We start from the raw sequence: 17586 nt of genomic DNA on the forward strand, positions 1-17586 counted from the left end.
GCGCGTATTGGCGGGTTACTTAAAAGCGCGCTTTAAGCTAGCAAAATTTATTCATTTCACCCGCGCGTCTCTGCCCGTTTTAGTCACCAACGAAATCGGTCGGGTCACTCACTTATTTTGTACGGTAGGTATATATGCAATACAATTAGATAAAATATTAATATGCGGTTTACTATAACGAGTGCCAGATGAACTACTTGGCAAGAGTAGTCCCATACCTGGCGTAAGCAAACTTCTCTCCACATTATCATATTGGTATAGTCCCGAAGGATAATGTATGAAATTCGGTAAATAAATAAATAAGTTGACGTCTTGCCTAGGGACCAAACTTCTTAACTTTGTTGTAATTATCTATTCGTACATTTATTATAATATAATATATTAAGAATATTTTTTTAGGTTTTAAGCGTGATCTGTAAATACTAAACCGATTTTAAAATTAGATAAAATCAAATCTGCGAGTGATTTTGGTTAATACCCGCTATTAATAACAATTTTTGTAAGGTAATAAATGTCACAAAATGATTTTAAAATATTCTTACATAGAGGTAGTATTTGAAAAGGTATTTTACCTTTTAAATATAGATTTTATTTAGAGATATTCTTTTATATCATTTCAAGGGGAATTAAAAACACATAAATAAATAACATTTAATCAAATAAATTTAAAATATTCTTTTTTGGACACTTCAAATTTTCTTGAGGGTATAAATTAATTATTTTCTTGTAACTATCAGCTGCTTCCCCCCTTACTGAAAAATGGTTTATTAAATTCGGTACTTAATTTTTGACAGTTTTAATGATGATGATTGCTTTGTTTGTAGGTGCCGTTCGGAAGTCACCACAGATACTGTAGTACATTTGGACCTTTTCCGGCAAACCACGGAGATTACTTTCCTCTCTTTCTATCAAATTGTGTTTATACAGCGATGAAAAGAGAGTCATAGAGGTGGTCTTTATAATCTTATATTATGAGCCAATAATATAAAGATTTATGAATAGTGATTATTTTAATAAGAAAAGTTTTCCATATGAAATAAAATCGATATGTCTCTGAGGTCTTATGTACATGTTGAATAAAGCAACGCCATTTTAGATACTCAACTATAGACATAGGTTGTCTATAGATGAGAGATGTCACACAAAACCTTTTTTACATTCGTATAGATTTGACATCACTCACTTTCAAGAGAAACGTCATTTGATACTGACATATCGAGATCGCATCCGAAACCATATCGATCCACTCTCACACTAGACCAAGTGGATTTATTCGTGTCCATTAAGCGTGATGGGTAATGTTGGAATAACTCCAAATAATCATTGCCAGTTGGAATTTGGTGCTTTTTAACTTTTTTTGGGGGTGGAAAATATCCTTCCATAATGGTTATTGGATCTAAAATTTATAGGTTTTTTTATTTAACGTTATGGTATCTGTTATATATCTCGACCAATGATGTCAATTCCTACAGAATGTCTCAACCAACTTTAGGGATACTAAACACCGGTTAAAAACCTCTAAAGTTTTTTTTATCCTAAATAACTGTACTCACTTAAAAACACCTGAGGGTTTTGTCAAGATGCCTTAACAGTAGTGTATGTAGAAAGTCGAAACCTAAATTGGTATGAAAATTTGTCGAGACGAACTAAGACTGTCTTAAAGCATCTTGACTAAACCCTCTGGAGATCTTAATTTTTGGGAAAGCCAAAAGCTAGCATCTCTATCTGACTGAATCCGAGCGATATCCTCGGTGATTTTTAGGTGTACATATATTGATTGTATTTTTAATACATATTTGAAATTATCTTTCAAACCGACATAGAACAAACCTCTAGGGTTATTAATCGATATTTATTTGATTCAGTTATTTTAATGCAAAACGCAATAAGAGGCAATTTTCAAGAAGATAATATTTAATAAAACAATTATTATATTTACCATTTAAATAATACAATCCCTTCATTTTAGCTTCCTCTTCAGTGATAAATTCAAAATTAAAACTTCCCTCAGAATATGTTTCCTCATTTTTCCAAATGGCCGACAATTCACTCAATGGCACGTCGTCAAGAGATGTTTCAAAATTCTCTAATACCTCTCTCTTATATCCAATATTTTTTGTTTCTTTTGAAGTACCCTCAATTTCTGTATTTAAAATTGAATTTGTTGCTAAATTCAATTCAATATTTTTGTTGTTTTCTAATTTATAATCTACTTCGAGATCGAATAAATTATTAACAATTTCTTGAGTATTACTTTCTGCATTCTCATTTTTAGGTAAATTTAATTTAATATTTTTGTTGTTATCTAATTTATAATCTGCTTCGAGATCTATTATATTATTAACAATTTCTTGGGTTTCTGAATGTTGTGATAAGTCTATTGTATCATTAGAAATTAAAATATAAGGGATATTATTAAGAAATTTAATATATTCATTAATAAATGAATAATTACATGTAAAGTCATCTTGGTTAATCTTGTCGATCATCTCCATTTCTGAAAAAAAAAAAATATTCGTACCAATTTTAAAAGGCCGGCAACGGACTCGTGAGCCCTCGGCATTGAATGTCCATGGGCGATATCAAATGAGCCTCCTGCTCCCTGTTTTATAAGATCCTTTGATGTGTCTTCATTGATGTCCAGGATGACATGAAATGATGAATGAAAGTTTTATGATATCCTGGTATTCAATAATTAGTTTTTAAGATATTAAACATTCAACATAAGTAAATTAGAATTTAAGTTTTGCTTAATATAAATACGTAAGATACCTTCTATGTCATAAATATGCGTCAATATCCTTTTTTGTAATCCACAACTATTCTAATTAACTTTATATGATGTTTTCTAATCAAGTTAAATGTGTTCACTCTTTACTGTTAATTCATAATATAATTTTGATTAAAGGCGGGAAAGTTATTATTTTTATAAAGGCGGGAGGTGGACGAGGAAAGGCTTTTCGCCTTGCATATTTTACAAATACGACAATTATATAACAGAATAATTAATCAGCATAATTAATGCTAATGAGTAATTGTTAGTAATTAAAAATATCATCCAGTCTTTTGGAATTAATCAATTATTTATGATCAATTTATTTTATTTCAATAATCTATTAGAAAAAAAATCTCGTCTATTATTAGTTTTGCCGTAAAGATGTATGAAGATTTGTGAATAGGTAATAAAAAGGAATGGCAAAAATTTCATGATATTAACAGGTTAGCAACGATTTTCTTCAAAAATTTATATACAAGCCAACATACTCTTCAGACAAAAGATCTACCAAGAGATGACATGGTTCCAGACATAATGTTAAATGAAGTAATATTAAGTGAAGTAGTAAAAGCAATAGCCTCATAGAAAAAGGACAAAGTTCCTGGTCCAGACCTCATTACAAATGAATTTCGAATAAATAACAATGACATCATAGCTCCCATACTTACATACATATTCAATGATGTTTTGAGGACAGTCTACTCCAGACCATTGGACAACATCAACAATAGTATTACTGCATAAGAAGGGGAGCAAGGATGACATAAACAACTATAGACCCAACAACAAGTTTTTGCTAAAGTGTTACTTAGCCGTTTAACCAAGATACTAGATGAAAACCAACCAAAGGAGCAGGCAGGATTCAGGAGTGGTTATTCAACCCTAGGTCACATCTATGTAGTTAAGCAAATTTTTAAGAAAGTAAGGCTTTTGATTCTCTGGAACACAAGGAGATATGGCGAGCACTTAAAAACCAAGGGGTTCAAAATAAGTACATTAGAATACTAAGAAACATCTATAGATAGAGTAAAGCAAAGATAAAACTAGAGAGTGAAGGTAAAGATAAAGCTAGAAAAAGGTGTCCACCAGGGTGATCCAGTGTCACCTAAACTATTCACTGCAGTTCTGAGATTTTCCGTGAATTAAACTGGGAACAAAGCGTTCTGAAAAGAAATGGAGAAAATCTGTCACATTTAAGATTTGCAGATGATATCCTGCTGTTCTCAGAAACGGAAGATGGTATTGAAAAAATTATAAACGAGCTGGAGATTGAATGCAGAAAAGCAGGGTTAGAAATAAATACACATAAAATGAAAGTCATGACAAATGGTAAAAGAGAACCTATAAGCAAGGAAGCTACAATTGTTTATGTATAGGAATACATATATCTAGGCCAAAATATGTCAATAAAAGATCTAACAACAAAAGAAATAGAAAGACGCATAGGAAATTAGTATGGTTATCAAAAGGAAACTCTACAACACAAGCATTCTGCTTATATTGACTTATGGCTGTCAAACTTAGACCTTAACAAAATGATGAACCAAAAAATAGAATAGAAGCCTGATGGGGAAAAAACTTTCTGACAGAAATATACATATCAATGATAAAAAATCACACAAAAACAAAAGATGTATCTATTCTGTGGGCTGGGCATACCATCACAGGACATTCAAAATGGAGCAAGTCATAAATGCTTTACACAGGTCAAATGAAGAGGAAAAGGGGTAGACCATTACTGTGGGTTGATGAAAAACAAGCCGTGGCAGGTGGCACATGGACCTGAAATGCCCAGGTCCAAAGTTTATTGTGGCGATTAGATGAAGCCTTTGCCAGCAAACAGTCAAGGTTGTTGAGGGTATGTAAATATTAATAATATTTATGTGAATTTTCAATACCAAATATGTTTATTCTAGCTTAAATAAAATTGTATCTTGCTTGAATAAAGGCTTATTATTATTATAAAAAGGATGTTAGGTTCACACAATCATGTATAATAATTCAATTTCCACCACCGCAATTTTGTACTGCTGTAGTATTATATTTATGGATACTACATGCTAAAATAAAAGGCAAATATTTTTTAACAATGTATTTTCTGGCAATTAAATGCATGTAGCGAAATAACACTTAAGCCTTATGGCAGTGTATTGGTCTCTTTAATTCGAAGTTACAAGAAATCATTGACAATAATGTCTAGTTAAAGTTTAACATTTTACCACAGAGTTAAGAAACTTAAAATAATATTTATATAAAAGATAATTGATGATTCGTCACTTTTTGCCAGATTTCTTTATACCACCTTGAGTTAAAGGTCCTTTTTGTGTAGCTTTCGCTTTTGCATCCTGAAACATATTAGTAAAATGTAGTGTACAGTAATGTAATGTGTTTTGACAATTGGCATTACATAAAAATATACACACAATATCTACTTAAACACTCATGAAACTGGCATAGTATTATAAATTTTCACCTTAATTTATAAATGACACCACAAAACCAGGTAGACAAACACTAACTTATCATGGTGTGGTCAAACAATTTTAATGAATTTTCAAATATCTGTACTTAATTGAAGTTACTATTTATTTGGTTACTTAGGAAATGATTTTATGTTGCTATTATGGAAGTATTAAACATTAATTTAATGTTAGATCACCAATCTGGTTTTTTACTCTTCTATGAGCAAGTAGGTGATCAGAAATCTGTGCCTAACTTCATACAACACACACAGATTCATATGAAATTCACTATTCAAATTAAAAAAAAACTATAATTTATAATATCACAATTTATCATAAAATTATAATAGTTTGTTGATATTCAGTGGTACCTCGATATAAAAGTTTATGTAGTTCAATAACCTTGTATCTCAAACCAATTTAACCCATTAAAATTCTATTAATGTCCATTCTAGTACCGAAAACACCATGGCAGTTGTTTTTCCATAAGAAAATGATTTCACACTTTATTTCTTCTTCGGACCCATGGTAATAAATATGATTATGTTTTGTAAATGTAGAAAAACCAAAAAACGCAAACGCAACTAATAAAATATGCTTCAAAAGTGTGTGAAACAACTGAACAGACTGAGGTGGGAGAAACTAGTATAGTGTGTGATTTCTCGCATCTTAAATCCTGCTTTCATTTTAAAGCAAAATATTGCTTGTATAATGATATTATATTAGGACACTCATATATCTAGGTATTACATGTACGAAATGAGGATAACATTTCTGAAGATAATTTCTTTAAAAGGAGCATGAATGTGAATACATTATTATTAACACAATACTATGAATTATTGTTCAATAGTTGAGTATCTTGCAATATGATTTAAGGTATAATATTTTTAAATCTATATAATCAGACCAATTATGTACCTGTAAAGCTTTTTGTTGCTCCTTAAGTTTTTGTTTTAGAGCTACATCATCATCATCTAATTCCTTTGAGGATTTTTTTGGTGCCTTCAGCGGCTTCTTCTTACCACCTTCTCGGCCAGACATCTGAAGGATTTTTTAAGTTAAACTAATTTTATTCAAAAAGCTGTTATATGTAAAATGAGATGTTTGTTTTTTGTGTGTTTATATGTTTATTTCAATAAAATATATGTCATCTTTACCATCTATGGTTCTACAATTTTTTCACAAATGATTTTTTGATTAAAAAACTGCAGCAGCAGGTTGAGGTGATTAATTTTAACTACTAAATGAAAATTAACACAAGTTTGTCTATGATGTGGCATTTACTGCTGTACAAGGTTAAGTGCAGAGGCACTTTTGACCATCCATTACTCACAACATGCTATAACAGGCATAACTTGAGCTGTACTCTACAAATGAAAAAAAGTCAGCACTAAAACCATAGACAACCTCATGTTCAAGGATTGCCTCACTAAATATTTTATAGGCAATTTGTGTATGTAACATTTGTCAGAAATGTGAACTCTATTCTACAGAAATCTTGTATTTAATGATCGCAATATTAATCCTTTTATCTAGCTCATATAACACTAAACGTAAGGTCTTAAGGTAAGGTAAAAGGCGAACTGTGTGATTTTATTTCAGCTATTTGTCTTTAAATAGCTCTAAGGTAATACAAATTTCATCACTATTTGCTATTGCATTTAGCTTTAAACGACGTATTATACTTAAAATACGCCGGTCTGAATAAATGCGTGAATTTTATATTAGTTGTATAAACAGTTGTTATAGTTATAGGTTATGAGTAATAATGATAGAAAACGCTTAGTGTTATACAAACCAAATAAGTACATATTAATAATAAGGTACTTACTTTGATAATAAACTTTCGTAAACTAGTAAAAACTTAATTAAATGTTATTAACCATTAATACCACGAAGACGAAACCTTGCTTTAAATTTTTTAACAAATGTAAATGTCAAAGGCAAGTGACAGTAACTAGTGGTAGCCCGCAATTAGGTTTGACTGTGACAAATGACAATACTCTGTCTCTGTTCTCGGTAAACCTGTTTATGATCATAGAGAATACACCGGATTCTGAAAAATAAATCTCTTGTATATTGCGACGTTTATAGAAATTAAAACCAGAATATACGTTTAGAGATCACACATTGTATATAAAAATGAAGAACTTTAATGGATGTATATATGTCTAACGATTCAGCCGAGTATCAAATAGGGTACATCTAAAAATAATCTCCAAAGAATTGTAGGGACCTCAATACTATCCAGAGAAGTTATATTGTGTGTATGACCGCCGTTTTAAAGAATGGCGCCATCGCCCATGCTACGATTCGCTTGGTGAGGGCGTCCTAGGGGATTTCTAGGGGGAAATCAAATTAGTCTAGGGGTACGTCGTCGAGACCATCTGACAACACTGCTCGAGACAAGTGGTACCAAATCCTACAAAATATGCCCCCTACGCCCAACTTTAAATATCCCTAAATATCGACAAAAAACATTAATTGTTTTTTGTACTTAGGTAATTTCAATTATAAATCAAAAATAAATTTAAGAAGTCTAAAATAATGTTTTAGTTATATTGGTGCATTTTACACTTTAAATATATTAATTAATAATCAAACCTATGATTTTCTTTATTTAAATTAAGTTCTTAAATTTTCGTGGCATATATTTTTTGCGTTTTCCTTATTTGTTTTTTGTATATAATTTTTAAAGGTATTTATACTTTTCTAACCGATGAGCTATTATTTCGATCTTAGGGTATTAGTTATATCCACGCTTAGAGATAGTTAAATTTGGGTTGGTTTTAGAATTGTAGCAGTAAATCAAGTTCGAGTATTTACTCAGTAAACATTGTAAAGAAATATGTAAATTAGATAACAAGATGTTTTATTGACCTCTTCATTCTTTTAAATTTAGACTTATAATTAATTTCCACTATTGTCAACTTCAAATTTCTTTATTGTGTGATTAATTGAAATTGTCATTTCAATTTCAAATAATCACACAATAAATATTTTCAAAAAATCTATCTATCTAAATATAATATATTTTGAAATATTCTTAATTAATTTCACCGAGCGCATACAACAAATGTTTCAGACTACATATGCTCGCTGCTGCATCTGCTGTCAACAGAGCTGCTTATAAAGTTGTAGGATTATTAATTTTTAAAAATCCATTCGGCTTTCCCAAATTTTACGAAATAGTATATTAATAACTTTTTATTGCCATGTGTACAAGGATACTGGCCACTTAAACATTAAAAAAAGTGGCGTTCTTTACTAATTTAAATTTAAAAATGTTTTCTTGCAGAGTTATGAAGACTTTATGGGGGGAAATTTAGCGCCAAGATTCGTTTTTGACAAGATTTCTCACAATGCTTGAATTAAGTGATATTATTCTGACAGACGTAGTCCTGTCTGTACGAGAGCCTTTAAACCAAAATAATAATAATGTAATTCATTTTCTGTTTGACTGCTAGAACTAGTAATATGGGTCTATGAACTATGAAGTGATTGGTGCGCTACAACGCATTTGTAATATAAAGGTAAAAGGTTCTAGGTCTTCTTTGATTCACCCCTGACATAGTTTCAGGGCTGGCATAGATAATAAGCGAAATATAACTAAAAACTTTTTAAAATTTATATGACGTTTACAAATCGCGAAAATACAGATTAAAAAGTAAACGTTTATATACTATATTTAGATAAATAATTATATTTAGAGGTACTCCCAACTTAAATTAAGACAACGCGCATTAGTGTGCAAGAAAATATTCTAACAGAAATTCTTTTATGAATATAGAAAAATTTGTACACTTCCGAATATCAAACGAGCAACGTTTTTAATTTTGACATAGTTTAAACACTTCAGTTACTTGATTTATTATTATTATTTGGATTTCACTAGAATGTTCCGTAATCTCTGAAGCCAAAATATTTAGCAAAATCCTATTATAGACAAATGACATGCCACAGCCCACAATTTTCAACTATGTTATGGTGAACTGTATATGTAGGTATTATGTAAGCGCACAGATTAGTAAAATGCAACATTTTATTGTCATTGACAATATAAATATAGCATTAAATGGAAAAAAAATACAACCTTTTTTAATAACATTTGACACTTGTGTTTTTTCATAAATATCATATTTAATCGCCATTGATTATAAATGTGACAACAATCTATTGAATCACGGTCGAATTCTAGTTAATTTTGAACTAGAAATCGATATGAAGTCGTGCTAACCCTAATGCTAGACTAGGGTACTTTAACAATAGAACCATGGGGTAGTAATTAAAAAAAACACGATAGGTAGGGCGTGAATTTTCACGCGTTTCCACTTATTACTTGACATTAAAGTATTTTATAAACGGCGCGGTTATCATTTAATTATATTAACTACTAAAAATAAACTGAATATCGCGTCTTTTTCTGTGGAATTGAGTTTACACTATGGGGACAAGAGTAAGAGAACTTCGGTTAAAACGGTGCAAAGGATCATTTGACAGGATTTTCAGGACGAAAAAGTATTTTAAGATTTATTAGTGACTTTATTTTTTTTTAATTAACAAATAATTGGCATTAAAATCCAAAATATTAATTATTTCAAGAACCGAAACTCTTCTCTAGACAAGATGGCGTCGCATCTTTTTTTAAACAGGTAGACAAACGTCAAAAACTAAGTTTAGCGCGCTAGTTGTGTTTCATATTTAATACCGTAATACATTCTACATTTGTTGTTACGACAGACAGTTCCTTGTGCCTCTGTTTCAGTGCAGAGTAATCAGTCACGTAGTCCTGGAAGCGTGGCTGTGGCTTCCCAACGTGCAGAAATCCTCGGAGCAGTGAGGCCGCTTGGTGGAGCCTGTGAACTGCCGAGGAGAATTTTGCGGTTCTGGAAAAAGCTAGGCAGGCTTCGTTAGCCAGGACTTTACGAACAACGGACCAAATGGGCGCTGGTGTGACCAAGTTACGATTGTCGAAAAGAAAATTCATGAATTCCCCGGTAAAAGAATTTGTTGGTAAAAAAATTTTTAAGCGGTTCAGCCGCGCATGTGGGACCAGCCTATAATATTATAACATATGAGTACGTGCGTCATTAAATGGGGAAGTATTTTGATTGATTGTTTGTTGAAATAAAAAAATTGTCTTATAAACCTTCACTAACATAGGTGTTATATTTTTTTTATAGAACTGGGGGCAAATTGACAAGACGTTCACCTGATGTTAAGTAATACAACCCATAGACAATGCCAGAAGGTTCGCAAGCGCCTTTAAAAATTGGTACGCTCTTTGAAGGACCCTAATTCGAATTGGGTCGGAAGTACATTAGTTCTGGTTCCACAGAGTGGTGGTGCCCTAAAACTGCTCAGTTGTGACGCGACGTTCGTCCGATGATGAAACTCAGGTGCAGATCCGAACAACTCTGAATACTCACAATAGTAAATGCGGTAGAAGATGCAGAGAGACCCTACAACTTTATGCAACGGCAAAGGATCAAGTCGCGCGTTCGCGTTATCGTTATACGTCTGTCAAATGTGTCAAACTTCATAGAGAATAGACTGTGTTAACGTCAACACAAGCATTGTGTTCTTGTTTAAATTACATTTAAACGTCTCGATTTGGTTAGAGAAAACTAATGTTAAGTATTTTTTATAACTCGTTTCGCCGTAATATGATCTACTTACAGTGGCACTATAGCCTTTTTAGGTCCGGGTCTCAGCGTTTTGTATCTTTATCATGATTTTAAATTGAATAGGCAAGTAGGTGATCATCCTCATGTCACACGCCGTCGACTTGGCCTTAGACCCAAGACCAAAGGTTTAAGCCGGTTTTCTCACGATGTTTTCCTTCGTACAAGCGAATGTTAAATGTGTTAGAACGTCCATTGGTCCTCAGGGTTCTACGATCTTAGCGATAAGGGACGCACGCTGAATCCACTAGGTCTAGCTGTACTTTGCTGAACTGCACTTTATACTTTTTGGTACATATCATGTGGATCAATTTGCTAAGCTACCCCATGGAGACTGTTCGTTTTTCACTCCATAAAAGCCTTCTTCTGAGTTCAAAGAATATAATTAATCGAATTGTCCTTGTCTTCGAATTTTAAGCATCATAATTTGCAATCAACTAGACGATTACGTCCTACGACCTTTGTCGATTATAATACTATCATGTTTACGGCGGTTACTAAGAAGGAAGCGGTCGTAAAACAACAAAAAGACATAATTACTTTTCGCTTGTACCAAAACGTGGCGTATAAGACTTAACTTGTGTATTTAAAGAAAAATGAACTATGTTCAATTCAATTCTTGTTTATGGCTTTTATTAGTGCCAACTGGGCACAAGGTACTTCGCCAGTGTCGCCAAGGCACGAGATTGATCGGTGGTAATAATAATTAAGTTAATTTTGAATATGCACCTAAAAAAAAATTCTTGAAATTCGAAATATCTTCTTAGTTTTAAGACAACACAAAGAACATTATTAAATACTATTCCTATTTATGAAAATTGTATATATATATTATTAATTGTATATACACTTTAATTTTATTGCTTTCTATTTATTGACATAAAAATCTACAATATGGACTAAACACAAACATTTAACAGGACGGAGGAGTTTAGGGGGAAGAACGTCATACAGAGGATAGGTTAGTTTGGGACAGGTAATGAACTATGTTGTAGTAAATCTGTTAATTGTTTAAATGACATTGACATGACAATAATACAATTGAAAATTGCGCCAAAACAGCATCTTTGGAGTCTGTACCACAGAGACAAAAATAATAATTAAGCTTCATTTATGCATTGAAACATTCATTCATGAAAAGATACAAGCACTTAAAATTGTATTTCTTTTATCTGTTCTATGCTTTTATAGAGTTCACCAACTGGCTCCATCTTTCTCAATCTTCACACTATCTGTAACACTTTAAATATTAATTAAAAAGTAATTGCGCTTTAAGATGTTGGCAAAGTATGTTATGCAACTATTTTAAATCAATTTTTTTTATAAGTAGGCGTTTAGATAGTGTGGCTGTTATTTGTTTTTAGATGTTCTCCTTAGTCACATTAGAAGACCAACACTGTTGCACGAATTTTATATAATTTAAAACTGGCAGGGTTTCGCTTCAGCGTGCGACTGTCATGAGGTCGTAGAACCCCGTGCACCAATGGATATTCTATGTGCGCAACACTCGCTCGTATGAAGGAAAACATCCTGAGGAACGGTCTTAGACCCAAAATGGAGTGTATCAGGCAGAAGTCTGATCACCTACTTGCCTATTAGATTGACAAATCATGAAACAGATACAGAACTTCTGAGGAATCTAAAAAGATTGTATCTCCGCTTGTTTATGTATTTATTTTAACTTTGTTGTAAAACATTATTGAGAGGCAAAGGCTTCATCTATGTAGAATATGACAGAGCAACAGAGTATACATTCAATCTAATGGAGAACGAATGAAGAGGAATGAAGTTCGTTCCGAATATTTATGCTATAATATACCGTTTCCAAAAGTTTTAATAAAAATATTAAACTAGGAACGTTTCCATTAATACCACTTCAAATCTAAAACTAACATTGCGTTTTCACGCGACATAATCCATCTGGGATATCACACACTGCGCGATTGTTTCGCGACTTTGGTGGCTCAGTTTTATAGGTTATGACACGCCATCATATGTTTAATTAAGAAGGTCATATATATCTATATATATTACTAACTGTGTTCTGCGGTTCAACACTCATCAATTCTGTAAGCTCTTCTATAAATGCCTAAAGCAAATAGACTTTTAAATGCAGAAATGTATTTTGGGACATGATATTGGTGTCTTCTATCATAATGTAGAATTCTTATTGTCAATAGTTTCCGGAGCATATAGGATTATTGGTCTTCAGACCTTGGTTTACATCTTAATACCATACACTAACTGATTTAAAATTCTATACCCTATGTTCATACGTGTGACTTTCATCCCTGAGTAGTCGTAGGTTCGATGCCCGATGTGTTAAATTATCGTGAGTAAACTACCATAAGACCCAAAATGTCGACAGGGAGTGTCAAGTACAGAAGTGATGGTCACCTGCCTCTTAAGAAAAGAGATACAAAAGTGTGATGGCCCAGACCTAAATGGTTGTAGCGTCACTGGTATTTTTCACACAATCTTTGAGATATCAAAGAAGATTATGAAAATGACAATTTTAATCCTTATTTATTACAATACAAATTAAGAATAATATTAAAATGTCCTCCCCACGGGCTGTTATCTTTTATACAACAATAAACGGGCAGGAAGCTCAGGAGGTTAAAAATTGGTACGCTCTTTTTTTGCTCTAAAACCTTGTTGCGTTAAGGAAAATAAGGATTGAAGCGTCTTTAAAACTTTTTAAAGTTATAAAGCTGTTTCCGTAGGTAATATTATCAGGATATATATTGCGAGGTGTTTAAACAGCCTAAACGAAGACCCGGTTGTTACTGAACCTATTTCCTGGTACATAAGGAAAATGCGTACATGTCGTCAAGTGTGCGTGCTGCGTTTCGTCATGAATGAGCATCTGGTTCCATTGTACGAGTTTTAATAAATAAATAATATTAAAAATGCCTTTAATTTCTTTTTCAATTCAACGATTAGCTCTTATACAATGACCACGGCCATGACAGCTGACAGAACTCCGCCATTACTCTGAAATACATATAATAAGATATTAAATTATATTTAAGTAGAAACTCCAAGGTTGCCTTAACCCAGCCAGGTTTTAAAAAAGTCACCCTTCCATCACAATCGAGACCCAAATGTGAGCCTTTTGGTCCTTTCTATTAACTGTATTTGTGGCAAATGACAACTTGAATTGTTGTATTTTTGCCTAATATGTTTTATTCATTGTTATTCTTGTTTATTCATCTTCTTGAACAGTCAGGAAGACTACTGTTCTTTGTACTGTACTCAGCTTTATATGTTGATTTGCCCCGATCATCATCTCTAAACACAGGATCCTTTGTAATTAACTAGGCCTGGAGAAAAATATATTAAGTTCAACATTTCGCGGTATTTTTACAACATACCACAAACGTGTTGTAAGCTGTCAGTTGTCATTCATAACGAATGAACGGCTAGAATGTTTTTTTATTGATGAATTTATTTTAAATTATTCTAGACGAAGACGAACAATGAATTTCACGAATTAATTAAAATATATTTCTATGTGTAATGGAAACATACAAACTACTTCAAAAGTGCGTAACACACGCTCTCAGTGTGTGTAATACACACATATAAGCAGATTAAAAAGCGCGCATAATTACGAGTGTTGCCAGGACATAAATGCAATTTGCTTTAATAGGATACAGATTATGTATATCGGTAATCAGGGTTTCCATCTCTCTCCAACGCACTGTTAACACGGTTTGATAGAAAGAGACGCACCGATAGATTGCAGGAATACTCCTTATTATGCCGTAATAAATTCCTTTAAAACATTAATTATGAAAAAACATGAACCAACTGTTCAGAAAATTATTGTGTATATTTCTAAACCAAATAATAATATAGTTTCTTGAATAATTATTTTACAATTTAAGATAAACAATTTTTTTTGTTGGAAAGGTATCTCACTGTTAGCCTGAAAGCCCTTGACAGCTTTGGCTGGAAATAGGGATATTCTGCAACTAAAATATAGGCGTCTCCTGCATGAGTCAGACCTCGGCTTGGGTCCAGGGTGGTCCATTACCTGAACGGCAGGATGTAAGGTCACTGAGTTGAGCGAAGTACGAAGTAAGGAACCTCGCCTTCTCCGGTGAAGGCGGTTTTACCCTGATTTGGCTTGGCCGCTGCTTTTAATATTACTTTATCTAATGATTGGATTCGTTAAGACAAATCTTTGACAAAATTATGCCAACATTATAAAGCTATAAAATGACGTGTTCTTTGACACGTTCATGGTTTAATGGCCGGTTGGTGTGTGCAGTGCAGGTTTATATTAATTTACGTATAAAAGTACTTTAAACAAGTGAAACATTCTAGCTGAGCGATTGTTCCCGCTCACCACGATCCACAATTGAAGTTATTATTAAAAATATCGTCATTATATAGGCCACGCAAAACCCTTCTGAATTGTCCATGGGTTGTATGAGACCACAGTTATACTTTAGGAATTCTTTCCATGTAATGGAACCACAGGTGCTGGACCATCTGCCTGAAGCGATGGGCATGTTGTTCTTGTATTAGCGAATGCAAAATATTGTCAAAGCGGAGTGAAGATGTGCATAATATAGTATAAATTTTTCCATGACACACAGTTGATGCCTACTATTACACCGTGTTGTTTTATCCATTTATTTCCAACACACAAATAAACAGTATTTAAAGTCAAAGTAAAAAGTCATTTATCCATAAAGATAACACGATGTACACTTATGAACGTCAAAAAAAAAATTACATTAAATGCTTCTAATTTAACATTTACTGCCAGTTCTCAAATCAAGGGCGTAGAACGCAAGACAAGAACTGGCAGGAATAATAATAATAATGTAAATTTGATAAATAGGAAATTAAAACAAATTTTAGAAATTGGTCCCTGTGGCATTGCATTTTTTCGTTGTATTGTGTAAGTATAATGTAGTTATCTTTAAACCAAGAAATTACCTACCTGGTGTCAATTTAAATCTTTAATTAGCTGTACACTTGAACCAAGCCCCAAGAGTCTCTACTCCAAAGGGAACAAAATCACACTTGGAGAAATCTTATATTTGAGTTTATTATTTTTAATGTTATATTTTATAGAACGATAAGTGCCATCAAAATTGTATGAAAACCAAGTCTCGCAATTCAGTTCTTCTGCCGTAATAAGTGAGATCCATATAGCTTGGTTAATTCAGTCCCTACTTAAGAGACCTTCTTGTGTCTACGTTACTAACCTAACGACATATTATAGATTATATCAATATTATAAAATAATTGTATTCATGATTTTATGTCTGCTAGAAGTGCCTTGTTGTGAGTTTTGTTCGGTCAGTCAGTGACAAATAAAAAAAAACTGTTTTCGTTTGGATAGGTAAAGAATTACTAAAAATATATTTTTTATTACTCTTATGATATTAGGTCCTTACATATGAAGTTGGCGTATTTCGTACTGGCCACTTTAATCACGATGTTCTCCTCTTTGGTAAGGAATTCCAAATTCAAATTTGTACAGCTATTTACTCATGTATTTGTGCTTCGATGACCGTCATTCATTTGCTTGTTTATTCTGTTTTTTTCTGTTTGCGTCACTCATTTTACGAAATGGAAAACTTAAAGTATCGCATTATTTACGAGTACGAGTTCCGCCGTGGTACTAGTGCTGCGGAAACGACTCGAAGGGTGAATGATGTGTATGGCGGTCATGTTGCAAAAGAAAACACAGTTCGTTTTTGGTTCTAACATTTTCTGGAAATTTCGACCTGCAGAACAAGCCCCGTGGACGGCCTGAGACCCAAGTCGATAATGAAGTATTGAAGGCTATTGTGGAAGCGGATCAATCGCAAACCACGTCCGAGTTATCTGCAGGCTGCGGTGTTAGTGATAAAACTGTTTGAATTCAGTTGAAGTAAATTGGGAAGATTAAAAAGCTTGAAAGGTGGTTACCTCACGAATTGATTGAAGCAAACCGGCAAACGCGCGTCGACTGCTGCGTTACATTACTGAACCGGCACAATAATGAAGGTATTTTAAACCGAATCATTACCTGTGATGAAAAATGGATTCTTTACGATAATCGGAAGCGCTCAGCGCAATGGTTGGATCCTGACCAGCCAGACAAATCCTGCCCCAAGCGAAAATTAACCCCAAAAAAGATACTTGTAAGCGTTTGGTGGACTAGTGCCGGTATTGTTCATTGCAGTTTTCTCAAATCTGGCCAGACTATTACGGCTGATGTCTATTGTCAGCAATTGCAAACCATGATGGAAAAGCTAGCGGCTAAATAACCTAGGCTGGTCAATCGCTCCACGCCACTGCTACTTCACGACAACGCTAGACCACACACTGCACAACAGGCGGCTACCAAATTAGAAGAGCTTCAATTGGAATGTCTAAGACATCCCCCGTACTCCCCGGACCTTGCTCCAACAGATTACCATATTTTTCGAAATTTGGACAACTTCTTGCACGGGAAAAAAATAAACTCTGATGGGGCAGTCCAAATCGCCTTCACAGATTTTATTGATTCCCATCCGACTAGTTTTTTTTTGTAAAGGGATCAATGAACTACCTATGAGATGGCAAAAGTGCATAGAAAACAATGGTTCATACTTTGATTAATTAAATATATTATATTTAAAAATATTCGACTATTTGTTCCTCCGATACA

At 33.1% G+C, this 17586-nt stretch overlaps 1 long non-coding RNA gene across 1 annotated transcript; it reads right to left on the reverse strand.

Moving 5' to 3' along the window:
- Positions 1 to 700: 700 nt before the first annotated feature.
- On the reverse strand, positions 701 to 2042 carry LOC123718924. Its single transcript, XR_006755074.1, has 3 exons — positions 1940 to 2042; positions 1184 to 1396; positions 701 to 752 (listed from the first exon to the last, which is right to left on the reverse strand). It is a non-coding gene; the product is annotated as an uncharacterized LOC123718924 (long non-coding RNA).
- Positions 2043 to 17586: the final 15544 nt, after the last annotated feature.

The sequence above is a fragment of the Pieris brassicae genome, chromosome Z (genome assembly GCF_905147105.1).
Source record: "Pieris brassicae chromosome Z, ilPieBrab1.1, whole genome shotgun sequence".
Lineage (NCBI taxonomy): Eukaryota > Metazoa > Arthropoda > Insecta > Lepidoptera > Pieridae > Pieris > Pieris brassicae.